Source organism: Syngnathoides biaculeatus, chromosome 23 (genome assembly GCF_019802595.1).
Source record: "Syngnathoides biaculeatus isolate LvHL_M chromosome 23, ASM1980259v1, whole genome shotgun sequence".
Taxonomy (NCBI): domain Eukaryota; kingdom Metazoa; phylum Chordata; class Actinopteri; order Syngnathiformes; family Syngnathidae; genus Syngnathoides; species Syngnathoides biaculeatus.
Window position 1 is genome coordinate 2,021,189 of NC_084662.1, and position 18,884 is coordinate 2,040,072.

The following is an 18,884-nucleotide window of genomic DNA, read 5'->3' on the forward strand; positions in this document are numbered from 1 at the left end:
CATTGAGGCAGCTACCAAGTTAAACAGTGTTGGACTCTTGTGCTGATGGTTTTAACATTTATTTTAGTCTTCAAACCAATGTACAGTGGATACCGAAAGTATTAAGATCCCTTAAATATTTATACTTTGTTATAATGCAGCCATTTTCTAAACTCATTTAAGTTAATTTTCGTCCTCAATAAAAAAAATAATAATTTTTGCCAGATTTATTAATAAAAAAAAAATGTCACACATAAATCACACAGCCATAAGTATTCAGACCCTTTGGTCAGTATTTAGTAAAAGCACCCTTCTGAGCTAATAATGCCCTGAGTCTTTTTTTGGAAAGGATGCACCGTGAGTGGAGGATCCTCTGCAATTCTTCCTTCCAGATCTTCTACAGTTGTGTCCGGTTGGATGGTGAATGTTGTTTTGACAGCAATTTTTAGGTCTCTCCAGACATGCTCAATTGGGTTAAGTCTTGGCTCTTGGCTGGGGGCTATTCGAGAACAGTCACAGTGTCATGTCCCTGCCTTCCAGTCCTGGCTGGGCGTGGCCATCTGATTGGGAGACGCAAACCTGCGCCTCATACGATCTGATGAACCCCTGTGTGTATATATATATATATATATAGGACCCCAGGGACGACTGGTCCGCTGCCAGATTGTCGTATGCCCCGTTCCAGCACTCCCGTATCTCTTATCGTGAACCCTTGTTTACCGACCTCCGCCTGTTCTCCGACCGACCCCGTAAGCCTGACTACCTTGACACTTCTGCCTTCTTTGATCGATCTCCTGTGTACCGACCCTTGCCTGTCCCCTGACCACCCTTGTAAGCCTCCCACTACTAGTACTTCTGCTCTCTTGGACTTACCTGCTGGAAACCGACTTCAGCACAAATAAAGACCTCCTCTGTACTGCCTGCTTGCCTCTTGAGTCATGCATTTGGATCCGCCCTCGAGCCTCCCTCATGACAGAACGATCTGGCCAAAACATGGACCCAGCCGACTCTGAGGCCTTCCGCCGCTCGCTGCAAATCCAGGGCAGACACTTGGTCGAGCAGGAGGCTGCTTTCGAGGTGACAAATCAGAGGCTCCAGGAGATTTGTGCCCGGCTGGAGCCGTGGGTAGCCTCCCAAGCTAGCGCGGCTGCCATGCCGTGGCAGCCATTCCGGCGGCCGCCCCGGTTCAGCTCATATCGCCTGCGCCACCTGCTGCGAAGGTTCCACACACCAGCATTACAGCAGTCCTGTCACAGAGAAGCACCAAGGACGGGAGGGTCCACCCGTGTGCTTTTCTGTCGAGACAGTTGACCTCGGCGGAGCGGAACTACGACAAGGGAGATCGCGAGTTAGTGGCGGTCAAGACGGCCATAGAGAGTGGCGGCATTGGTTGGAGGGGTCGCAGGTCCTGTTCGTGGTTCTCACCGATCACAAGAACCTTGAATACCTGAGGACCGCGAAACGGCTGAACTCCCGTTAAGGCAGGTGGGCTCCCTTTTTCACCCGTTTACGCTTCACCTTGTCCTTCCGCCCAGGGTCCAAGAACGGCAAGCCAGACGCGCTTTCACGGGTCCACGAGGGGGATCGCGAAGAACCGGTGGACGTTCCAATCTTGCCTGAGGCGTGCTTTGTGTCCGGCTTCACCTGAGCGGTAGAGACACGGGTGAGGGAGGCCCTGAGGGACACGCAGGCCCCTGCTGGTTGTCCTCCTGGCCGTCTCTTCATCATGCCTTCTCTGCAGGGGGACGTCATTAACTGGGCCCACACGAATAGGATGGTCTGGCACCCAGGCATTACAAAGACGTGTTTGGTTATCGAACAGCGGCTCTGGTGACCCAACCTGTGTAGGGACATAAGAGAGTTAGTCAATGCCTGTCCGGTGTGTGCGGCCAATAAAACGTCCCGCCTGCGTCCTTTTGGAGAGCTGCGTCCCCTGCCAGTTCCTTCTCGCCCGTGGTCGCATATTGTGGTGGATTTTGTCACTGGCTTGTCTCCTTCCCAGGGGAACACTGTGGTCTTCTCTATTATTGACAGATTCTCCAAGATGGCCCACTTCATGTCGGCCTCAAAGATCCCGTCTGCCAAGCAGACGGCCCAGTTGCTGCTGGACGAGGTCATTCGATACCACGGGCTTCTTGTGGACATCGTGTTGCACAGAGGACCATAGTTTATCTTGTGTTTCTGGAAGGAGTTCATCACCCTCATCGGCGCTTCGGCAAGTCTGACATCAGGCCATCACCCGGAGTCCAATGGCCAGACAGAGGGGGTCAACCAAGATCTGGAGACCGGCCTTCACTGTTTAGCATCCCGGGACCATAGCACATGGAGCCAGCACCTTAGGTGGGTAGAATATGCTCACAACTCACTACCCTCCTCCTCCACAGGTATGGCTCCGTTCCACGTTGTGCATGGCTACCGCCCCTCTCTGTTCCCTTCAGTACCCATGGACTCCACGGTGCAGTTGGCCCTGGCGGTGGTACGTCGTTGTAAGCAGACATGGGAGGCAGCACGCGGGATGCTGCTGCGCATTGGCAGCGCCTATAAGTCTGCAGCGGACCGCAAAAGGAGAGGTGCACCAACGCTCAGGGTGGGACAGCGGGTGTGGCTGGGGACACCAGGGACCTTCCGCTGCAGACTTAGTCCCACAAGCTGGCCCCCAGGTTTGTGGGTCCATTCCCTGTCAGTAAAATCATCAACCCCGCCGCCGTATCCCTGAAGCTACCCAGGTCGATGAGGGTCCACCCGACGTTCCACGTGAGCAGGCTCCAGTGTACTCTGTGTGCCGGCTGCTGTCTTCCCGTCACAGGGACATGGGGATCCAGTACTTGGTGGACTGGGAGGGGTACAGTCTGTAGGAACGCTCTTGGATTCCCTCCGCTTCATTGTAGACCCCTCCCTCATCAGGGACTTCCACGCGGCCCATCCTGATGCTCCTGGGCCGTCAGGAGCCGGCCTTTAGGGGGCGGGGGGTACTGTCATGTCCCTGCCTTCCAGTCCTGGCTGGTCGTGGCCAGCTGATTGGCATGCGCCTCATACGATCTGATGAACCCCTGTGTATATATATATAGGACTCCGGGGATGACTGGTCCTCTGCCAGATCGTCGCATCTCATGCCCCCTTCCAGCACTCCCGTATCTCTGATCGTGAACCCGTGTGTACCGACCTCCGCCTGTTCTCCAACCAACCCCGTAAGCCTGACTCCCTTGACACTTCTGCCTTCTTTGATTGATCTCCTGTGTACCGACCCTCGCCTGTCCCCTGGCCACCCTTGTAAACCTGCCACTACTAGTACTTCTGCCCTCTTGGACTTACCCGCTGGCAACCGACACAAATAAAGACCTCTGTACTGACTGCTTGCCTCTTGAGTCGTGCATTTGGGTCCGCCCTCGAGCCTCCCTCGTGACACACGGAGATATTCTGAAGGCACTCCTTTGTTATTTTACCTGTGTGCTTAGGGTCATTAGATGTTGGAAGGTGAATTTTTAGCCCAGTCTGAGATCCTGAGCATGATTTAGGACAGGATTTCTTTACTCTGTATGTGGCTGCATTCATCTTTCCTTCAATTTAAATAAGTTGTCCTGTACCTGCAGCTAAACAACAGCCCCAAAGCAGATGCTGCTACCATCATGCTTCACTGTTGGGAATGCATTAGACAGGTGATGAGCAGTGCCTGGTTCTCTTCATACATAAGTTTCAAATATGGCCATGCGTGCACACGTAGCGGCTCCTCTCTCTCCATACACAACAGTCAGGATTTTTTGTTTGGTAGTTTTTTTTTCTTTCTACGGGAACTTGTGTGTGTCTGTCTGTCTCCGTCGTACCCTGACACCCGATTGTTCACTTACTCCAAAGCGTTTCTGCTTGACATTCACAGATTATTTTTGGACAGAAATCCAGCGATAGCAGAAGTGCCATGCAACTGCGGTCTGCTCTGGAGGCCAGCACGATCCTCGACCCCCACTCCTGCACCCAACTCACAGTGAAAGAGTCATGGGTGGAACAGAAGGAAGCAGCAATTTCGACTTAAGTCAGATTTCACCATTAAAGTTAAAATTTACAAAGACTGGGATTGACTTTAGCATTCCCGTGACCGTTGTGAGTATAAGCGACTCAGAAAATGGATGTGTGTTGGTACTACGTGTAAAAAAAAATAAATACATTAAAATTGAAAATAAGATGTTTCACAAAGAATGAAGGAAGCCTGGGATAGCGAAGAATGAAGGGAGGCTGTGCTTAGCTATTGCAAGGAAAGCAAGTGCAGGTAGCCATTGCTCGTGGTAAATTTCTCCTCGGCGTACTTGCCTTTCTGCTCTTTCAAAGTTAGGAAATACGCTGTGCCTTTTCCCTTAATGAACATTAGGGTGATATTAAGCCTATGCCCTAGATCCATTACGTAAGTAATCTTTCCATCTTGGCAACGATCGAAGAGTGTTGCTTTTTTTTCCCAAAAAAAGTTGCTTCATGATCATTGTATCCCTCATAGGGGCAAAACCCTTCACATGTGCTAAAATACTAGCTGTGTCCTTAGTAATAATCGCAACGGTCATCCAAGTGAAGCCCAAGTCTTTATGTCCGTCATGTCTGTCGGTGTTCTCCCCATGCCTGCGTGGGTTTCTTCCAGGCATTCCGGTTTCCTCCCACATTCCATAAACTATACAACATGAATTGGACACTCTAAATTGCCCCTAGGTGTGACTGTGAGTGCTGCTGTTTGTCTCAATGTGCTCCCCCCGTGACCCTCGTTAGGATAAGCGGTTAAGAAAATGGATGGATGGATGGAATATTAAGTTTCGTTTCTGTGGTCATTGCTTTTCTTTTGGCTGGACTAGCATTGCTAAAAAAAATAAAACAAAAACCAAAGAGCTATAAATGTGCTTTGCTTTGCGAAAAAAGCGAAAATTCTCATTCACATTCAGCAATGCTGTGTTGCCAGGATAACAGAAGAGTGAGCAGTACCGTAATTTTTCATATGTAATGTGCAAAATTTTAATTTAACTTAAACTTACTTAAACCAATACAAAAAATGTCGACTTCAAGGGGTAGTTATGCAACCGCTTTTAAAAGAAAAGTGTTATCACTCCTGCCGAAGAAGTGTGCAATAATTGAAGTAGCGCGACAGTTCAAAATGAGAGCTCAAACTATGTAGAAACGAGCGTAATGGGCACATTATAAAAAACACACACAAAAAAAAGGGAGGGCGCACACAATTACAATGCTCACTTTTTTTGTGTGTGCTTATTATGCTTGTTTGCATGTAGTTTGACCTATCATTGTTTTTTTAGCAACCTGACGCTATAGAAGAGCTGCTACAAATTGTCGCCGAATGGAGGGCAAGAGGCTACGCTATTAGCACTGTGGAGCTTTGCCTCAAAGGGGTGACAATAATGAGGAATAAAAGGAACCAATACTCTTAGGATTAAAAAAATGTTTCCTCATAAACGCCACGGAAGACAGAGGATTACATGCTGCAGAACAAGACGGGATCACTGTTCATGATGTAATGCAGGGGGACCGAAACTGGACCATGTCATCAGTGTTCCACAGCAATGCACCAATGGTAGCTTATTATATCTTTATCACATTGGAGATGAGTCAGATGCTTTTTTAAAGGCTTGGCATTGCCACTCCAACTCAAAGACTGTGATTCCAAAAATTTATGGACATGTTAAATTTTCCACAAGAGGACACAACATCCTGGACAATGTTTACACAACTCACAAAGGAGCTTACAAAACCTTGACCCTCCTCACCTGGGAGTCTCAACCCACACTACTGTCATGCTAATGTCTGCATACAGTACATGGTGGACATTGTTAGGCTCAGGACAGCTAGTACCAACGTGTCACGTGGCATTAGAGAAGAAGAGAGGCTGGACTCCTGAAGGATTGCTGACCACTTTAAGAATAGTAGAAACACCAGAAATCTGTGCCGCGATATCTAGACCATCATGGACTACAAACACCCACCCACAACAGACCAGAAGACTGCTCATCGCTACCGGATCAACTCAATGACTTATTTTCTCACTTTGAGGGAGACAACACCACATCACTATTGAAGATTCCTCTGCCTCCCAACGACCGGGTGCTGTAGCTGTCTCCGAACAGCATGCAGAGAGCACTGAGAAGGACTAACTCAAGGAAGGCCTCTGGACAGGACAAAATTCCTGGCCACATCTTGAGAGACTGTCCCGATAAGATCACAGATGTCCTCACAGACATCACTTCACTGACCCAAGCCACCATTCTGACCTCCCTCAAAGCCACTACCATTATTCCAGTCCAGAAGAAGCCATTTACCTCCCGCTACAATGACTACTGTTCGGTTGCACTCACATCATCATAAAGTGCTTCGAGAGGCTAGTCATGGACATCTCTAAAATCCTCCCTCTCCCCCATGCTGGACCCCTACCACTTTGTATATTGGTCCAACCGGTCGACAGATGACACTATCTCCATTGCCCTCCACTCAGCCCTCACCCACATGGAGACTAAAGATTCACGTGTCAGAACGCTGTTCATCGACTTCATTAGAATGGTAAAGTAAGTCCGTGTGGTCAGCGTCAGTTACTTCAAGAAAATGAATAAACTGACAATGGTGAAGTCCCCTCGCTCGAATAAAGCGAAATTTCACAACTGACTTAATTACATGGTTAGTGAATTATGCAGTGTATAAAATCACCTCCTGCTCTGGGTTGTCCTCTTTCACCTTGTCCTGAATTCTCTTGAGCATCCCAACGGTTTTTCCTGTTAGATTTGGTGATCCATCAAGTGGTAACGTGGGAGAGCATACGCCAAGGTAACTTGTGCTTCTGTATGACCACTGACACGCTGATAAATAAATCCTCTCCACGTATTTTTCCTTTCCTATCCAAAAACTCCTCCATTGTCTTGAAATTCCAGCAGTCTACCCAGCCATCCATTTTCTTAGTCGCTTATCCTCACAAGGGTAGTGGGGAGTGCTGTAGCCTATCGCAGCCTGTCAATGGGGAGAAAGGCTGGGTACACCCTAAACTGGTTGCCAGCCAATCGCAGGGCACATAGAGACAAACAGCGGCACTCACAATCACACCTAGGGGCAATTTAGAATGTCCAATTAATGTTATATATTATTGGGATGTGGGAGGAAACCGGAGGCTCCGGAGAGAAACCACGCAGGCACAGGGAGAACACGCAAACTCCACACAGGGAGGGCTAGTATTGAACGCAGGTCCTCAGAACTGTGAGGCCAACGCTTTCAGCTGCTCCACCGTGCCGCCATTCTCATTAGTCCCTCTGATGAAAATTAAGCTGAGCGGTGTCCTTGATATCATTGCTTTCGTCCAGTGCCAAAGAATACAATGTAAGTGAATCGGCTATTTTGTTTAACTTGCTAATTAAGTGACAATTACTCCAATATGGCGAGTCACTGACCTCCGTGATAAGCTATTTTTTTTTTCAAATTTGCTCTTGCTCTTAGGACATAAAAGTCTAGCTGTCTCCATTATACATTCTTTCCAAAACTCCCCTCCGGAGAAAGTCTTCCTGGTTTTTGCTAGTTTGAATGCCATGAAATAACTTGTCTTCATGCTTGCTTCTTGGATGGAAGAAGCTCGAATAAAGGCATTTTACTGAGGCTGCAAGCGAGTTACCAACCTGTCAGTGGTAGCTGTACGTTTTTGTGTGGAAAGGTTGCTGGGGTAATTAGCATGCTTAGTAGAAAAGAGACGGCTGATGTAGTATTCTTTTAAAACTTGTCATGCTCCTGGATTCCAGCCAGGGCTGGGCGTGGCCAGCTGATCTGAAGGTGCACACCTGCGCCTCATGACCTTTGATTAAGACCCAGTACATATAGGACCCGGGGGACGACTATTACTCTGCTAGATCGTTGCCTCTCATGCCTCGTTCCCGCACTACCATACTCCTGACGTCTACCTCCCGTGTACCGACCAACGCCTGTCTCCCGACCTACCCCGTAAGCCTGCCGTTACTGATCTTGCTGCTTGTTTGGACTGACTCCCTGGTAACCGACATTGGAACGAATAAAGGCTTATTCCGCACTGCTTACCTCTCACCTGAGTCGTGCATTTGGGTCCACCCCCGAGTCTCGTCCGTGACAGAACGATCTAGCCAAGAACATGGACCCAGCCGACTCTGAAGCCATTCGCCGTGCGCTGCTAGTGCAGGGCAAACGCCTGGGTGAGCAAGAGGCTGCTCTCCAGGGTATGACTCACCAGATCCAGGAGCTCTGCACCCAGCTGCAACCGTGGCTAGCCTCCCAAGCTAGCGCGGCCGCTCTTGTGCCTCCCCGTGCCACCATCACTCCGCTCTCTCGACCAGAGCGGTTCTCAGGCGACTCCGGTAACGTCAAGCCCTTCCTGGCGCAGTGCGATCTCCACTTTGAGCTGCAAGCTCCCGCTTTTCCCACAGACCGCTCCCGGATCGCCTTCGTGATTTCCCACATGACAGGGAGGGCGGAGGCATGGGCCACCGCCGAGTGGAGCCGTAACTCGGAGACCTGTCGCTCATGGGCGAGCTTCGTCTGCGCGCTCACCCAGGTGTTCCAGTATGCGGCTCCGGAACGCCAGGCAGCGTCGTCACTCATGACAATTCGCCAGGGGCGTCGCCGCGTGTCCGACTACGCCATCAAGTTCCGGATTCGGGCTGCCGAGAGCCGCTGGAATGAGGAAGCCCTCCATGACGCGTTTTACGAGGGACTGTCCCCACAGATCCGTGGTCACCTCGTGGCCATGGATCTTCCGCCTTCGCTTAACTCCCTCATCGCATTGGCTCTCAAGGTGGACCAGCGCCTCACCGTGCAGAGACAGATGGAGGGCCTGAGGGAGGAGGAGAGGGAGAGTCGCAGTCCGGTTGTTTCCGCTTCCCGGCCACCCGTGTTGTCAGCTTCACCGGAAGCCATGCAAGTGGAGGGGCTTGGCAGTACAGCGGAGGAGCGCTTACGTCGGCGACGAGAGGGACGCTGTTTTTACTGCAGGCGTTTGGGACACTTGATCGCCCGTTGCCCGACTCGACCAGGGCATTCTCACATCAGGATCGGTACTCCGGTGAGTGTGCGGTACACCGCGACGGGGTCAGGGAGGTCCCTTCTTCACCTCACCTTGGGAACGGACTCCCGTTCATGCTCTGTGACAGCTTTCATTGATTCTGGGTCGGAAGCAAATCTGATAAATCCCCGCGTGGTCGAGGAGCTGGGGGCAGCAACCTTTCCCACGCAACATTTTCGTCATGCCTATGCCGCCAACGGCAAGTTCCTTTGTCGGGTTACACATCGCACTCAGACGCTACGTATGAGCTTTCCGGACGCTCACTCGGAGCGTATTAGCTTTCATGTCTTCGACGCACGTAGTAGCGACATCATCTTGGGCAGCTCGTGGCTCAGAGAACATAATCCGCACATAGATTGGACCACGGGTCAGATCAAGACTTGGGGAGAGGACTGTCTCAGTCGCTGTGTCGCTGTCCGGAGAGACAGGGGTATTCAAGTTGCGCCGGTTCGGCTAACAGAACCTAGTACCGCCCTGGACCTGACCGCAGTGCCCTCCTGCTACCATGACCTTCGGGAGGTCTTCTCTGAATCTAAAGCAAAGTCTCTGCCGCCACATCGGTCATACGACTGCGCGATTGAACTCCTGCCAGGCACCTCTCCTCCCAGAGGGAAACTGTTCTCTTTAACCGGACCAGAGCATCAAGCCATGAGGGACTACATCGAGGACTCGCTGGCAGCCGGACTCATTCGCCCCTCATCCTCACCAGCCGGTGCGGGTTTTTTTTTTTGTCAAGAAGAAGGACTCCACGCTGCGACCCTGCATCGACTACCGAGGCCTGAACGACATCACAGTCAAGAACAGGTACCCTTTGCCGCTTATCTCTACAGCATTCGAACTCCTCCAGGGAGCCCGGATCTTCACCAAGCTCGACCTGCGCAGCGCTTACCACCTGGTGCGGATTCGGGAAGGGGATGAGTGGAAGACGGCATTCAACACCCCCACAGGGCACTATGAGTATCTGGTGATGCCCTTCGGACTGACTAACGCTCCGGCCGTCTTTCACAACTTCATCAACGACGTGCTTCGGGAGTTCCTGAACAGATCTGTCTTTGTTTATCTGGATGATATTCTCATCTTTTCAGCAGACCTAACCTCTCACATTCAACAAGTCAGAGAGGTGCTCCGGCGTCTGCAGCAGCACCAATTATACGTGAATATGGAGAAGTGTGAGTTCCATTGGGCATCCGTGTCCTTCCTGGGCTTCGTCCTGGCTGAGGGAGAGATACGGATGGATCCCGGGAAGGTCGACGTGGTGCTGCGGTGGCCTACCCCCACCAACAGGAGGGACATACAGAGGTTTCTGGGATTTGCCAATTTCTATAGGAAATTCATAAGGAACTTCAGCTCCGTGGCCGCTCCTCTGCATTCGCTCACCTCACCACATACCCTCTTCGACTGGTCCAGGACCTGCCAGGAGGCCTTCAGCAGGCTCAAGGCAAGTTTCACTACTGAGCCCGTTCTCATTATTCCGGACCCAGATAACCAGTTTGTGGTGGAGGTGGATGCATCAAATTCGGGAATCGGAGCAGTCTTGTCGCAGAGGAGTCCCAGGGATGGAAGGATCCACCCGTGCGCGTTCCTGTCTAGAAAGTTGACCCCGGCAGAGGGGAACTACGACATGGGAGATAGGGAACTGCTGGCGGTCAAGAGCGCGTTGGAGGAGTGGCGGCACTGGCTGGAGGGCTCGCAAGTACCGTTCGTTGTCTTCACGGACCATAAGAACCTTGAATACCTGAAGTCGGCGAAGAGGTTGAACGCCCGTCAGGCCAGGTGGGCCGCCCTATTTTTCACCCGCTTCCACTTTAAGGTGTGTTTCCGCCCAGGCTCCAAAAACGGCAAGCCGGATGCACTCTCGCGGATCCACGAGGGAGGGCGCACGGATTCAGACGCCGCTACTATCCTGCCAGCGAGGTGCTTCGTGGCCGGTTTCACCTGGGCGATCGAGTCGCGGGTGAAGGAGGCTCTGGGAGAGACACCGTCACCCGCGGATTGTCCGTCGGGCCGCCTGTTCGTCATCCCATCTCTGCGGGGAGACGTCATCAACTGGGCCCATACCAACAAGACGGTCTGCCACCCGGGTATGGCGAAGACACGTTCAGTGGTCGAACAAAGGTTCTGGTGGCCTAACCTCAGCAAGGACGTAAGGGAGTTCGTCAACGCCTGCCCGGTGTGTGCTGCCAATAAGACTTCCCGCCTTCGGCCTGTTGGTGAGTTGCAACCCCTGTCCATCCCCTTTCGTCCGTGGTCACACATCGCGCTGGACTTCGTCACCGGCCTGCCGCCTTCTCAAGGGAACACAGTGGTGCTGTCCATAGTGGACCGTTTTTCCAAAATGGTCCACTTCGTGCCGCTTCCGAAGATCCCGTCGGCCAAGCAGACAGCCCAGTTGGTATTAGACGAGGTCGTCCGTTACCACGGCCTACCCCAGGACATCGTTTCGGACAGGGGTCCGCAATTCAGCGCCCGTTTCTGGAAGGAGTTCTGCAACCTCATCGGCGCTTCAGCAAGTCGGACATCGGGTCATCACGCAGAGTCTAACGGCCAGACTGAGAGGATTAACCAGGAATTAGAGACCGGTCTTCGATGTCTGGCATCCAGAGACCAGACCACGTGGAGCCAGCACATCAAGTGGGTGGAGTATGCCCACAATTCTCTACCTTCCACTTCAACAGGTATGGCTCCACTCCATGTCGTGCATGGGTATCCTCCGTCCCTGTTTCCTCCACTGGTCACAGAATCCACAGTTCCGTCGGCCCTGGCCGTGGTGCGACGCTGCAAACGGACCTGGGAAGCAGCTCGGAGGACACTGCTGCGCATGAGCAGCGCCTACAAGGCCGCAGCAGACCGCAAGAGGAGGGCCGCACCTGAGCTCAGAGTGGGACAGCGACTGTGGCTCTCCACCAAAGATCTCCCGCTGCGGACAGAATCCCGCAAACTTGCTCCCAGGTTCGTTGGCCCGTTCCCGGTTTCCAAAGTTATTAACCCGGTCGCCGTCTCATTGAAACTGCCCAGGTCGATGAGGGTGCACCCGACGTTCCACGTCAGCAGACTTCGCCCGAATCGCACATCGTCGCTGGCTCCTCCGCTCAAATCCTCCCCGCCCCTCCGCATGGTCGACGGTGGGTTGGTGTACACTGTGCGCCGGTTGATTTCTTCCCGTCGCAGAGGAAGGGGGGTCCAGTACCTGGTGGACTGGGAGGGATATGGCCCGGAGGAGCGCTCTTGGATCCCCTCCCGCTTCGTCGTGGACCGCTCCCTCATCAGGGACTTTCACGCGGCTCACCCTGATGCTCCTGGGCCGTCCAGAGCCGGCCGTTGAGGGGGGGGGGGGGTCTGTCATGCTCCTGGATTCCAGCCAGGGCTGGGCGTGGCCAGCTGATCTGAAGGTGCACACCTGCGCCTCATGACCTTTGATTAAGACCCAGTACATATAGGACCCGGGGGACGACTATTACTCTGCTAGATCGTTGCCTCTCATGCCTCGTTCCCGCACTACCGTACTCCTGACGTCTACCTCCGTGTACCGACCAACGCCTGTCTCCCGACCTACCCCGTAAGCCTGCCATTACTGATCTTGCTGCTTGTTTGGACTGACTCCCTGGTAACCGACATTGGAACGAATAAAGGCTTATTCCGCACTGCTTACCTCTCACCTGAGTCGTGCATTTGGGTCCACCCCCGAGTCTCGTCCGTGACAAACTGCAGTGGTTTCTTGACAAATAAGACATACAGCCTTGGACCGGACTTCAGTAAAAAAAAGTATTTAGGCATACATACTTTCTTAAACACCTGGCACTCACTGTCGCCTTTTCTTTTCTTTAACATTGTTGTTGATGGGTTCTGATCTAACCAGTGGGGAAAAAATGATAACAGACACCTACTATGCCACCTAGTGTTTAAATGCCTGTTATTTCAAGTGGAAATGGAATGAGATCAAACCTTAATTCTCTACCAATCTTCGACAAACTGGATTAAAAGGACCAGATGTGGCCCGCGGGCCGTAGTTGGCCATAAATTAAGCTCATGTACAAACCACACTTTAAACACTGTATTCACTTTGCCCTTGCAGCACTGTATACATTACCCAACTGATTATTCTGCTACACTGTTGATCTTCTTCTTCTTCTTCTTTTCCTTTCGGCTTGTCCCGTTAGGGGTCGCCACAGCGTGTCATCTTTTGCCATCTTAGCCTATCTCCTGCATCTTCCTCTCTAACCCCAACTGCCCTCATGTCTTCCCTCACCACATCCATAAACCTTCTCTTTGGTCTTCCTCTCGCTCTTTTGCCTGGCAGCTCCATCCTCAGCATCCTTCTACCAATATACTCACTCTCTCGCCTCTGAACATGTCCAAACCATCGAAGTCTGCTCTCTCGAATCTTGTCTCCAAAACATCCAGCTTTGGCTGTCCCTCTAATGAGCTCATTTCTAATCCTATCCAACCTGGTCACTCCGAGCGAGAACCTCAACATCTTCATTTCTGCCACCTCCAGTTCAGCTTCCTGTTGTTTCTTCAGTGCCACCGTCTCTAATCCGTACATCATGGCCAGCCTCACCACTGTTTTGTAAACTTTGCCCTTCATCCTAGCAGACACTCTTCTGTCACATAACACACCAGACACCTTTCGCCAGCTGTTCCAACCTGCTTGGACCCGTTTCTTCACTTCCTGACCACACTCTCCATTGCTCTGTATTGTTGACCCCAAGTATTTGAAGTCGTCCACCCTCGCTATCTCTTCTCCCTGTAGCCTCACTCTTCCCCCTCTACTTTTCTCATTCACGCACATATATTCTGTTTTACTTCGGCTAATCTTCATTCCTCTCCTTTCCAGTGCATGTCTCCATCTTTCCAATTGTTCCTCTGCATGCTCCCTGCTTTCACTGCATATGACAATATCATCTGCGAACATCATGGTCCAAGGGGATTCCAGTCTAACCTCATCTGTCAGCCTATCCATTACCACTGCAAACAGGAAGGGGCTCAGAGCTGATCCCTGATGCAGTCCCACCTCCACCTTAAATTCCTCTGTCACACCTAAGGCACACCTCACCATTGTGCTACACTGCTGATAAATGTCAATAATTGAATATAGTGACCATAATCCTCAAACAAGTTTACTGATGCTCATATTGTTAATGCCACAGGTGTGTATATTGTATATAACAAGTGCAGTTCTAAGCAACTGAGCCAGATTGACCATATATATTATACTGTCTAACGTATAAGAGACAATGTACATATTTTAGACAGACCAGGTTATTTATGTTTTATTCATTTATTTTTAACTGGGCGGCACAGTGACATTGTTCTCTTGGTAATAGACAACATTGATTCCAGCATATTGACAGTGACCACACCCTGGAAGCACTCCTGGTCATCACTCTCCATGTCTTTGGGTGATGGGCTTTAATGGCATTCAACCACAAACTAGAGTGACTCAGCTGTGTCTTGTTAGCCACCTCATCTGCAACTGCCTCTTGCATAAAAATTTTACTGCCGAATTGCAGAAGCTCCTTGATGCAAGGATCCAGTCAACACAGTCAGTTAGACCTTGGATCTTCAACTCTAAATATGCACACACACACACACACACACACACACACACACACACACACACACACACCACTTCTCAAACCATTGTTCCACACTTTCCATTGTACATACATACATTTGTTATCTGCGCGGCTTATCCTCCCAAGGGTCCCAGGAGTGCTGGAAGCTATCCCAGCTACCTTCGGGCAGGAGGCAGGGTAGACTATGAACTGGTTGCCAGCAGGGCACATAGAAACAAACTTTTCACACCCACAATCACACCAAGGGGCAATTTAGACTCTCCAATGAATGGATGTTTGTGGGATGTGGGAAGAAACCGGAGAGCCCGAAGAAAATCCACACAGGCACGGCGAGAACATGCAAACTCAACAAAGGCTGGGCTGGGATTTGAAAACCGATCCTCAGAACTGTGAGGCAGACGCTCTCCACGGTCCCACCCCAGTGATTGACAAAATAATTACATAAAATTTCAAAAAACTTTTTCCACAATTTAAACAACCTATAACTTGTATAACGGTTTTTATATCCTGTCAAGTAGAAAAGTAAAAATAACTGAGATTATTTTAAAACATTATATTTTGGCCCTCACGGTTAAGGAACTGAAAAGCGATGTCCTCACAGTTTTGAGGTCCCCGGGTTCATCCCTGCATGGGTTTTCTCCGGGCAGTCCTATTTCCTCCCACATCGCTAAAACATGCAACATTAATTGGACACTCTAAATTGCCCCTATGTGTGATTGTGAGTGCAGTTGTTTGCCTCTTTGTGCCCTGCGATTGGCAAACAGTTCAGGGTGTAACCCGCCTCCTGCGAGTTGAAAGCTGGGATAGGCTCAACACTCCCCACGGAACTTCTGAGGATAAGCGGTGAAGTATGTCTTATGCCCATATTTAGTCATGACTCCATAATTTCCTCATTTCCTCAGTGGGGCTCTGCTCTGTAGCCAGATGTGTCCTTGAGTGCATCTCTGCACATAGGCTAACCTTGATGAACTGCATACTGGACACTTTGTAATAATCAATTGCCAGCGAGAACCGGTTGAGACAGAAACCCTTTGTCTACGTGGAAAACCCCGATTTCACGCTACAGGTTTGACACCGCTCATGGTCCGCCCTTCTGACAAGATAAAGGATGTGTGCTTTCTCTGTATCGTCACACTTGTCATCTGCTCTCTACAGCCATTTTCTGTAACTCATAAGTGCCTAGAATATTCTGTAAGTAAATTCTTCGAAGAAACTGTTCATCATCTCCAGCCTTTATTTGGATAACCAACATTCTCACTACCCGAAATTAAACGAACATGTGGAGGAAAAAAGCTCCAACAATTGGTGACCCCGATGTGATTTTGGACTGAGGTGTTGGTTGACAGACAGAACATCTGCCGGCCAACAATTGGTAAGGTACCAGGACATTTATCCTCCAAAAGTGATCTTCTGTCTGTTAATTGGGGTTGAGGTTCATGTCACGTTTGAATTTGGGACAGTGTGAAATTATAGTTTCTGGCTGGTTGAACAGTAGGGGAAACTGGGTGGTAAAGTCCTGGGTTCGAGGCCCTGGTGGGTAACCGTCGCGTCCCACCTAAATGGTTGAAAAGCCGTAGACTGTGTGGGCGTACCACTCTAAAAAGGGTTTAGAAGTGCCCTGTGTCGTAGGTTGTGCCGACACAAAAAGTTGAAAATCCAGTGGCTGGCAGAATACACCGATAAGGTTGAGGCAAGCCCAAAACTTTCTGGACTGCGAGGTTTTCTAGTTCTTTTCGGTGAATCCTCGAGACTAGAATTCCTCATTTGAAATCAAAGGACAAAGAGCGATAAGACCTGGGTTCGAGGCCCTGGTGGGTAACCGTAGTGTCCCACGTAAATGGTTGAAAAGCCATAGAGTGTGTGGGCGTACCACTCTAAAAAGGGTTTAGAAGTGCCCTGTGTCGGAGGTTGTGCCGACACAAAAAGGTTGTAAATCCCATGGCTGGCAGAACACACTGTTTTGGAGCACTAGCTTCTGGATAGGCACCATGGACGTGAAACAACCAACAGCGATTTAACTGGTCAACTTCTTGATTCCCTTCCCACATTACTGTGATCCATGGATCCTATTGATTTTGATGATGGCGGACCCCCCAGATTCTTCTATGGCTTCCTTGTCACCCACATGTCTCCTTGATGGTCTCGCCTTAGCACACAGTGAAGGATCATGGTCCGTTTGTCCTGGCATGCACACAGGCTACTGTTTGGCAAAATTAATTTCACTCTCTCTTGCGCTATTACCCGTCACTTGATGCTTATTGAATTGAGTCTAACACATTTTTACCCACTTCTGTTTTGGAGCACCAGTTTCTGGATAGGCACCATGGACGTGGACAACCAACAGCGATTTAACTGGTCAACTTCTTGATTCCCTTTCCACATTACTATGATCCATGGATCCCATTGATGTTGGTCTCTGCAACATATCACTTGTGTTTCAGATGAAACCAGGACAAATATATGTTCCCCAATGCTCTGTAAAAGAGGCTGGGATGATTGGCATTTCAGAAACAATTAACAGCTTGCTCAAAGTAGGAGTGTTGTGTGAAATTCCTGGCTCTGATTTTAACAACCCCATCTTGCCTGTTGAAAAGAAAAAGACTGCAAAGTTTCGCATGGTCCATGACCTGCGAGCAATTAATGCAGTCGTGTTCACCCTTATTTTCCCCGTCCCGAACCCGCACTCGGCATTGTCCCAAATTACATTGGCCCACACTCATTTCACTTGCATTGGCGTGGCTAATGCTTTCTTTTGCTTCACCCTCCAATTAAGCAATTTTTTGCTTTTACTTGGAATAGTGTTTGCTATTCCTACAATTACCTGCCTCAAGCCTTTGTCCTTACACCTGGACTCTTCAATGACTTAGTCATTTGGTATCTCCGCTTGAATTGCCTCATGGGGTTCTCCTGGTGCAGTATGTGGATGACCTCTTGGTGGCGGTTCCATCTGAAACTTCTTGTCTCGAAGCCACTAGGTCTTTGCGTTGTCATTTGGCCACTGTTGGACTGAAGTGTTCCAAGTCCAAACGCCAGATTGCCTGACCACAGGTTTCCTTTCTCGGAGGTCTGATCTGACGCCATGGCACAGGAATGTCTCCCTCTCACAAAGACAATATCCTCCATCACCCAAAACCAACAAATGTCAAAACCATGCTGGCCTTTCTCGATCTTTGCAACTACTCCAGGCATCATGTTCCAAACTTTGTTGAACTCACTCACCTACTCCGACAGATGGTCAATGAACAAGGTATGCACAATCTTTCTAACACTCTTTGGTGGACCACGGAAGCAGACACTTCCTTCATCTCCTTGAAACAACATCTTTCCACTGCCGCAGCTCTTGCGATTCTTGATTACAGTCGCATGTTCTATCTTGACGTGTCTGAAAAGATCAGCAGTGTTTCTGCTGCTCTTTATCAGAAAGGGGAAGCAGGAAGTCAACAAGTTTGTCTGTATGCATCAACTCCATTGGAAAAATATGAGCAAAGACACTCAATTTGCGCTTTCGCATCTGCTCTTGCAAAAGTGATTCAGAAGACACCTCACATTGTTCTTCCTCACCTGCTGCACATTACACAGCTGTCACCATGACCGGAGGAAGACAGAGGAAAAAAAAACAATTTTGACACAAACACATATTATCTTAACACATGAAGGAGTAAACATGGCTGAAGGTCTGCTCGGAGGAGAACCGCATTGTTGTGTACAAAAAACTATGGAAGAAAACTCACTCCACACCAAACTTGATGAGACACCTCTTGACAACCCGGACTTGATTATTTTCACAGACGGAATTGCAGTAACCCAACCCAGAGAAACAGGTTTTGAAGAAGTGCAGGCAGAAAGAATTCCAGGCTTACAGTCTGCACAAAGAGCAGAAATTTTGGCATTAACAGCAGCTCTCGAGTTGGCAAAAAATCAGTCAGTTAAGATTTACACAGATTCGGCGTATACACACATGACAGTTCACGTTGCATTAAAAGAATGGCAGCGAAACGACTTCCAAACTGCAACTGGTACACCCATTAAAAATCAGGTCGACATTCTTGAATTGCAAGATGCTTTAATGCTCCCGACAGCGGTGGCAGTACTTAAATGCAAAGGTCACTTTCGAACTAATGACTTTGTATCAGCAGGAAACGAATCAGTAGATTGAGCAGCAAAAATGGTTGCGGGGTACCGACCAACACTACAACTAACTGTAAGTGAGTCTGAATGTGACAATAAACAAGAGGTGACAGTATGCTGTGGCAGGAAAAAAAGTCCAAAAGAAAAGTGTGTGGAAG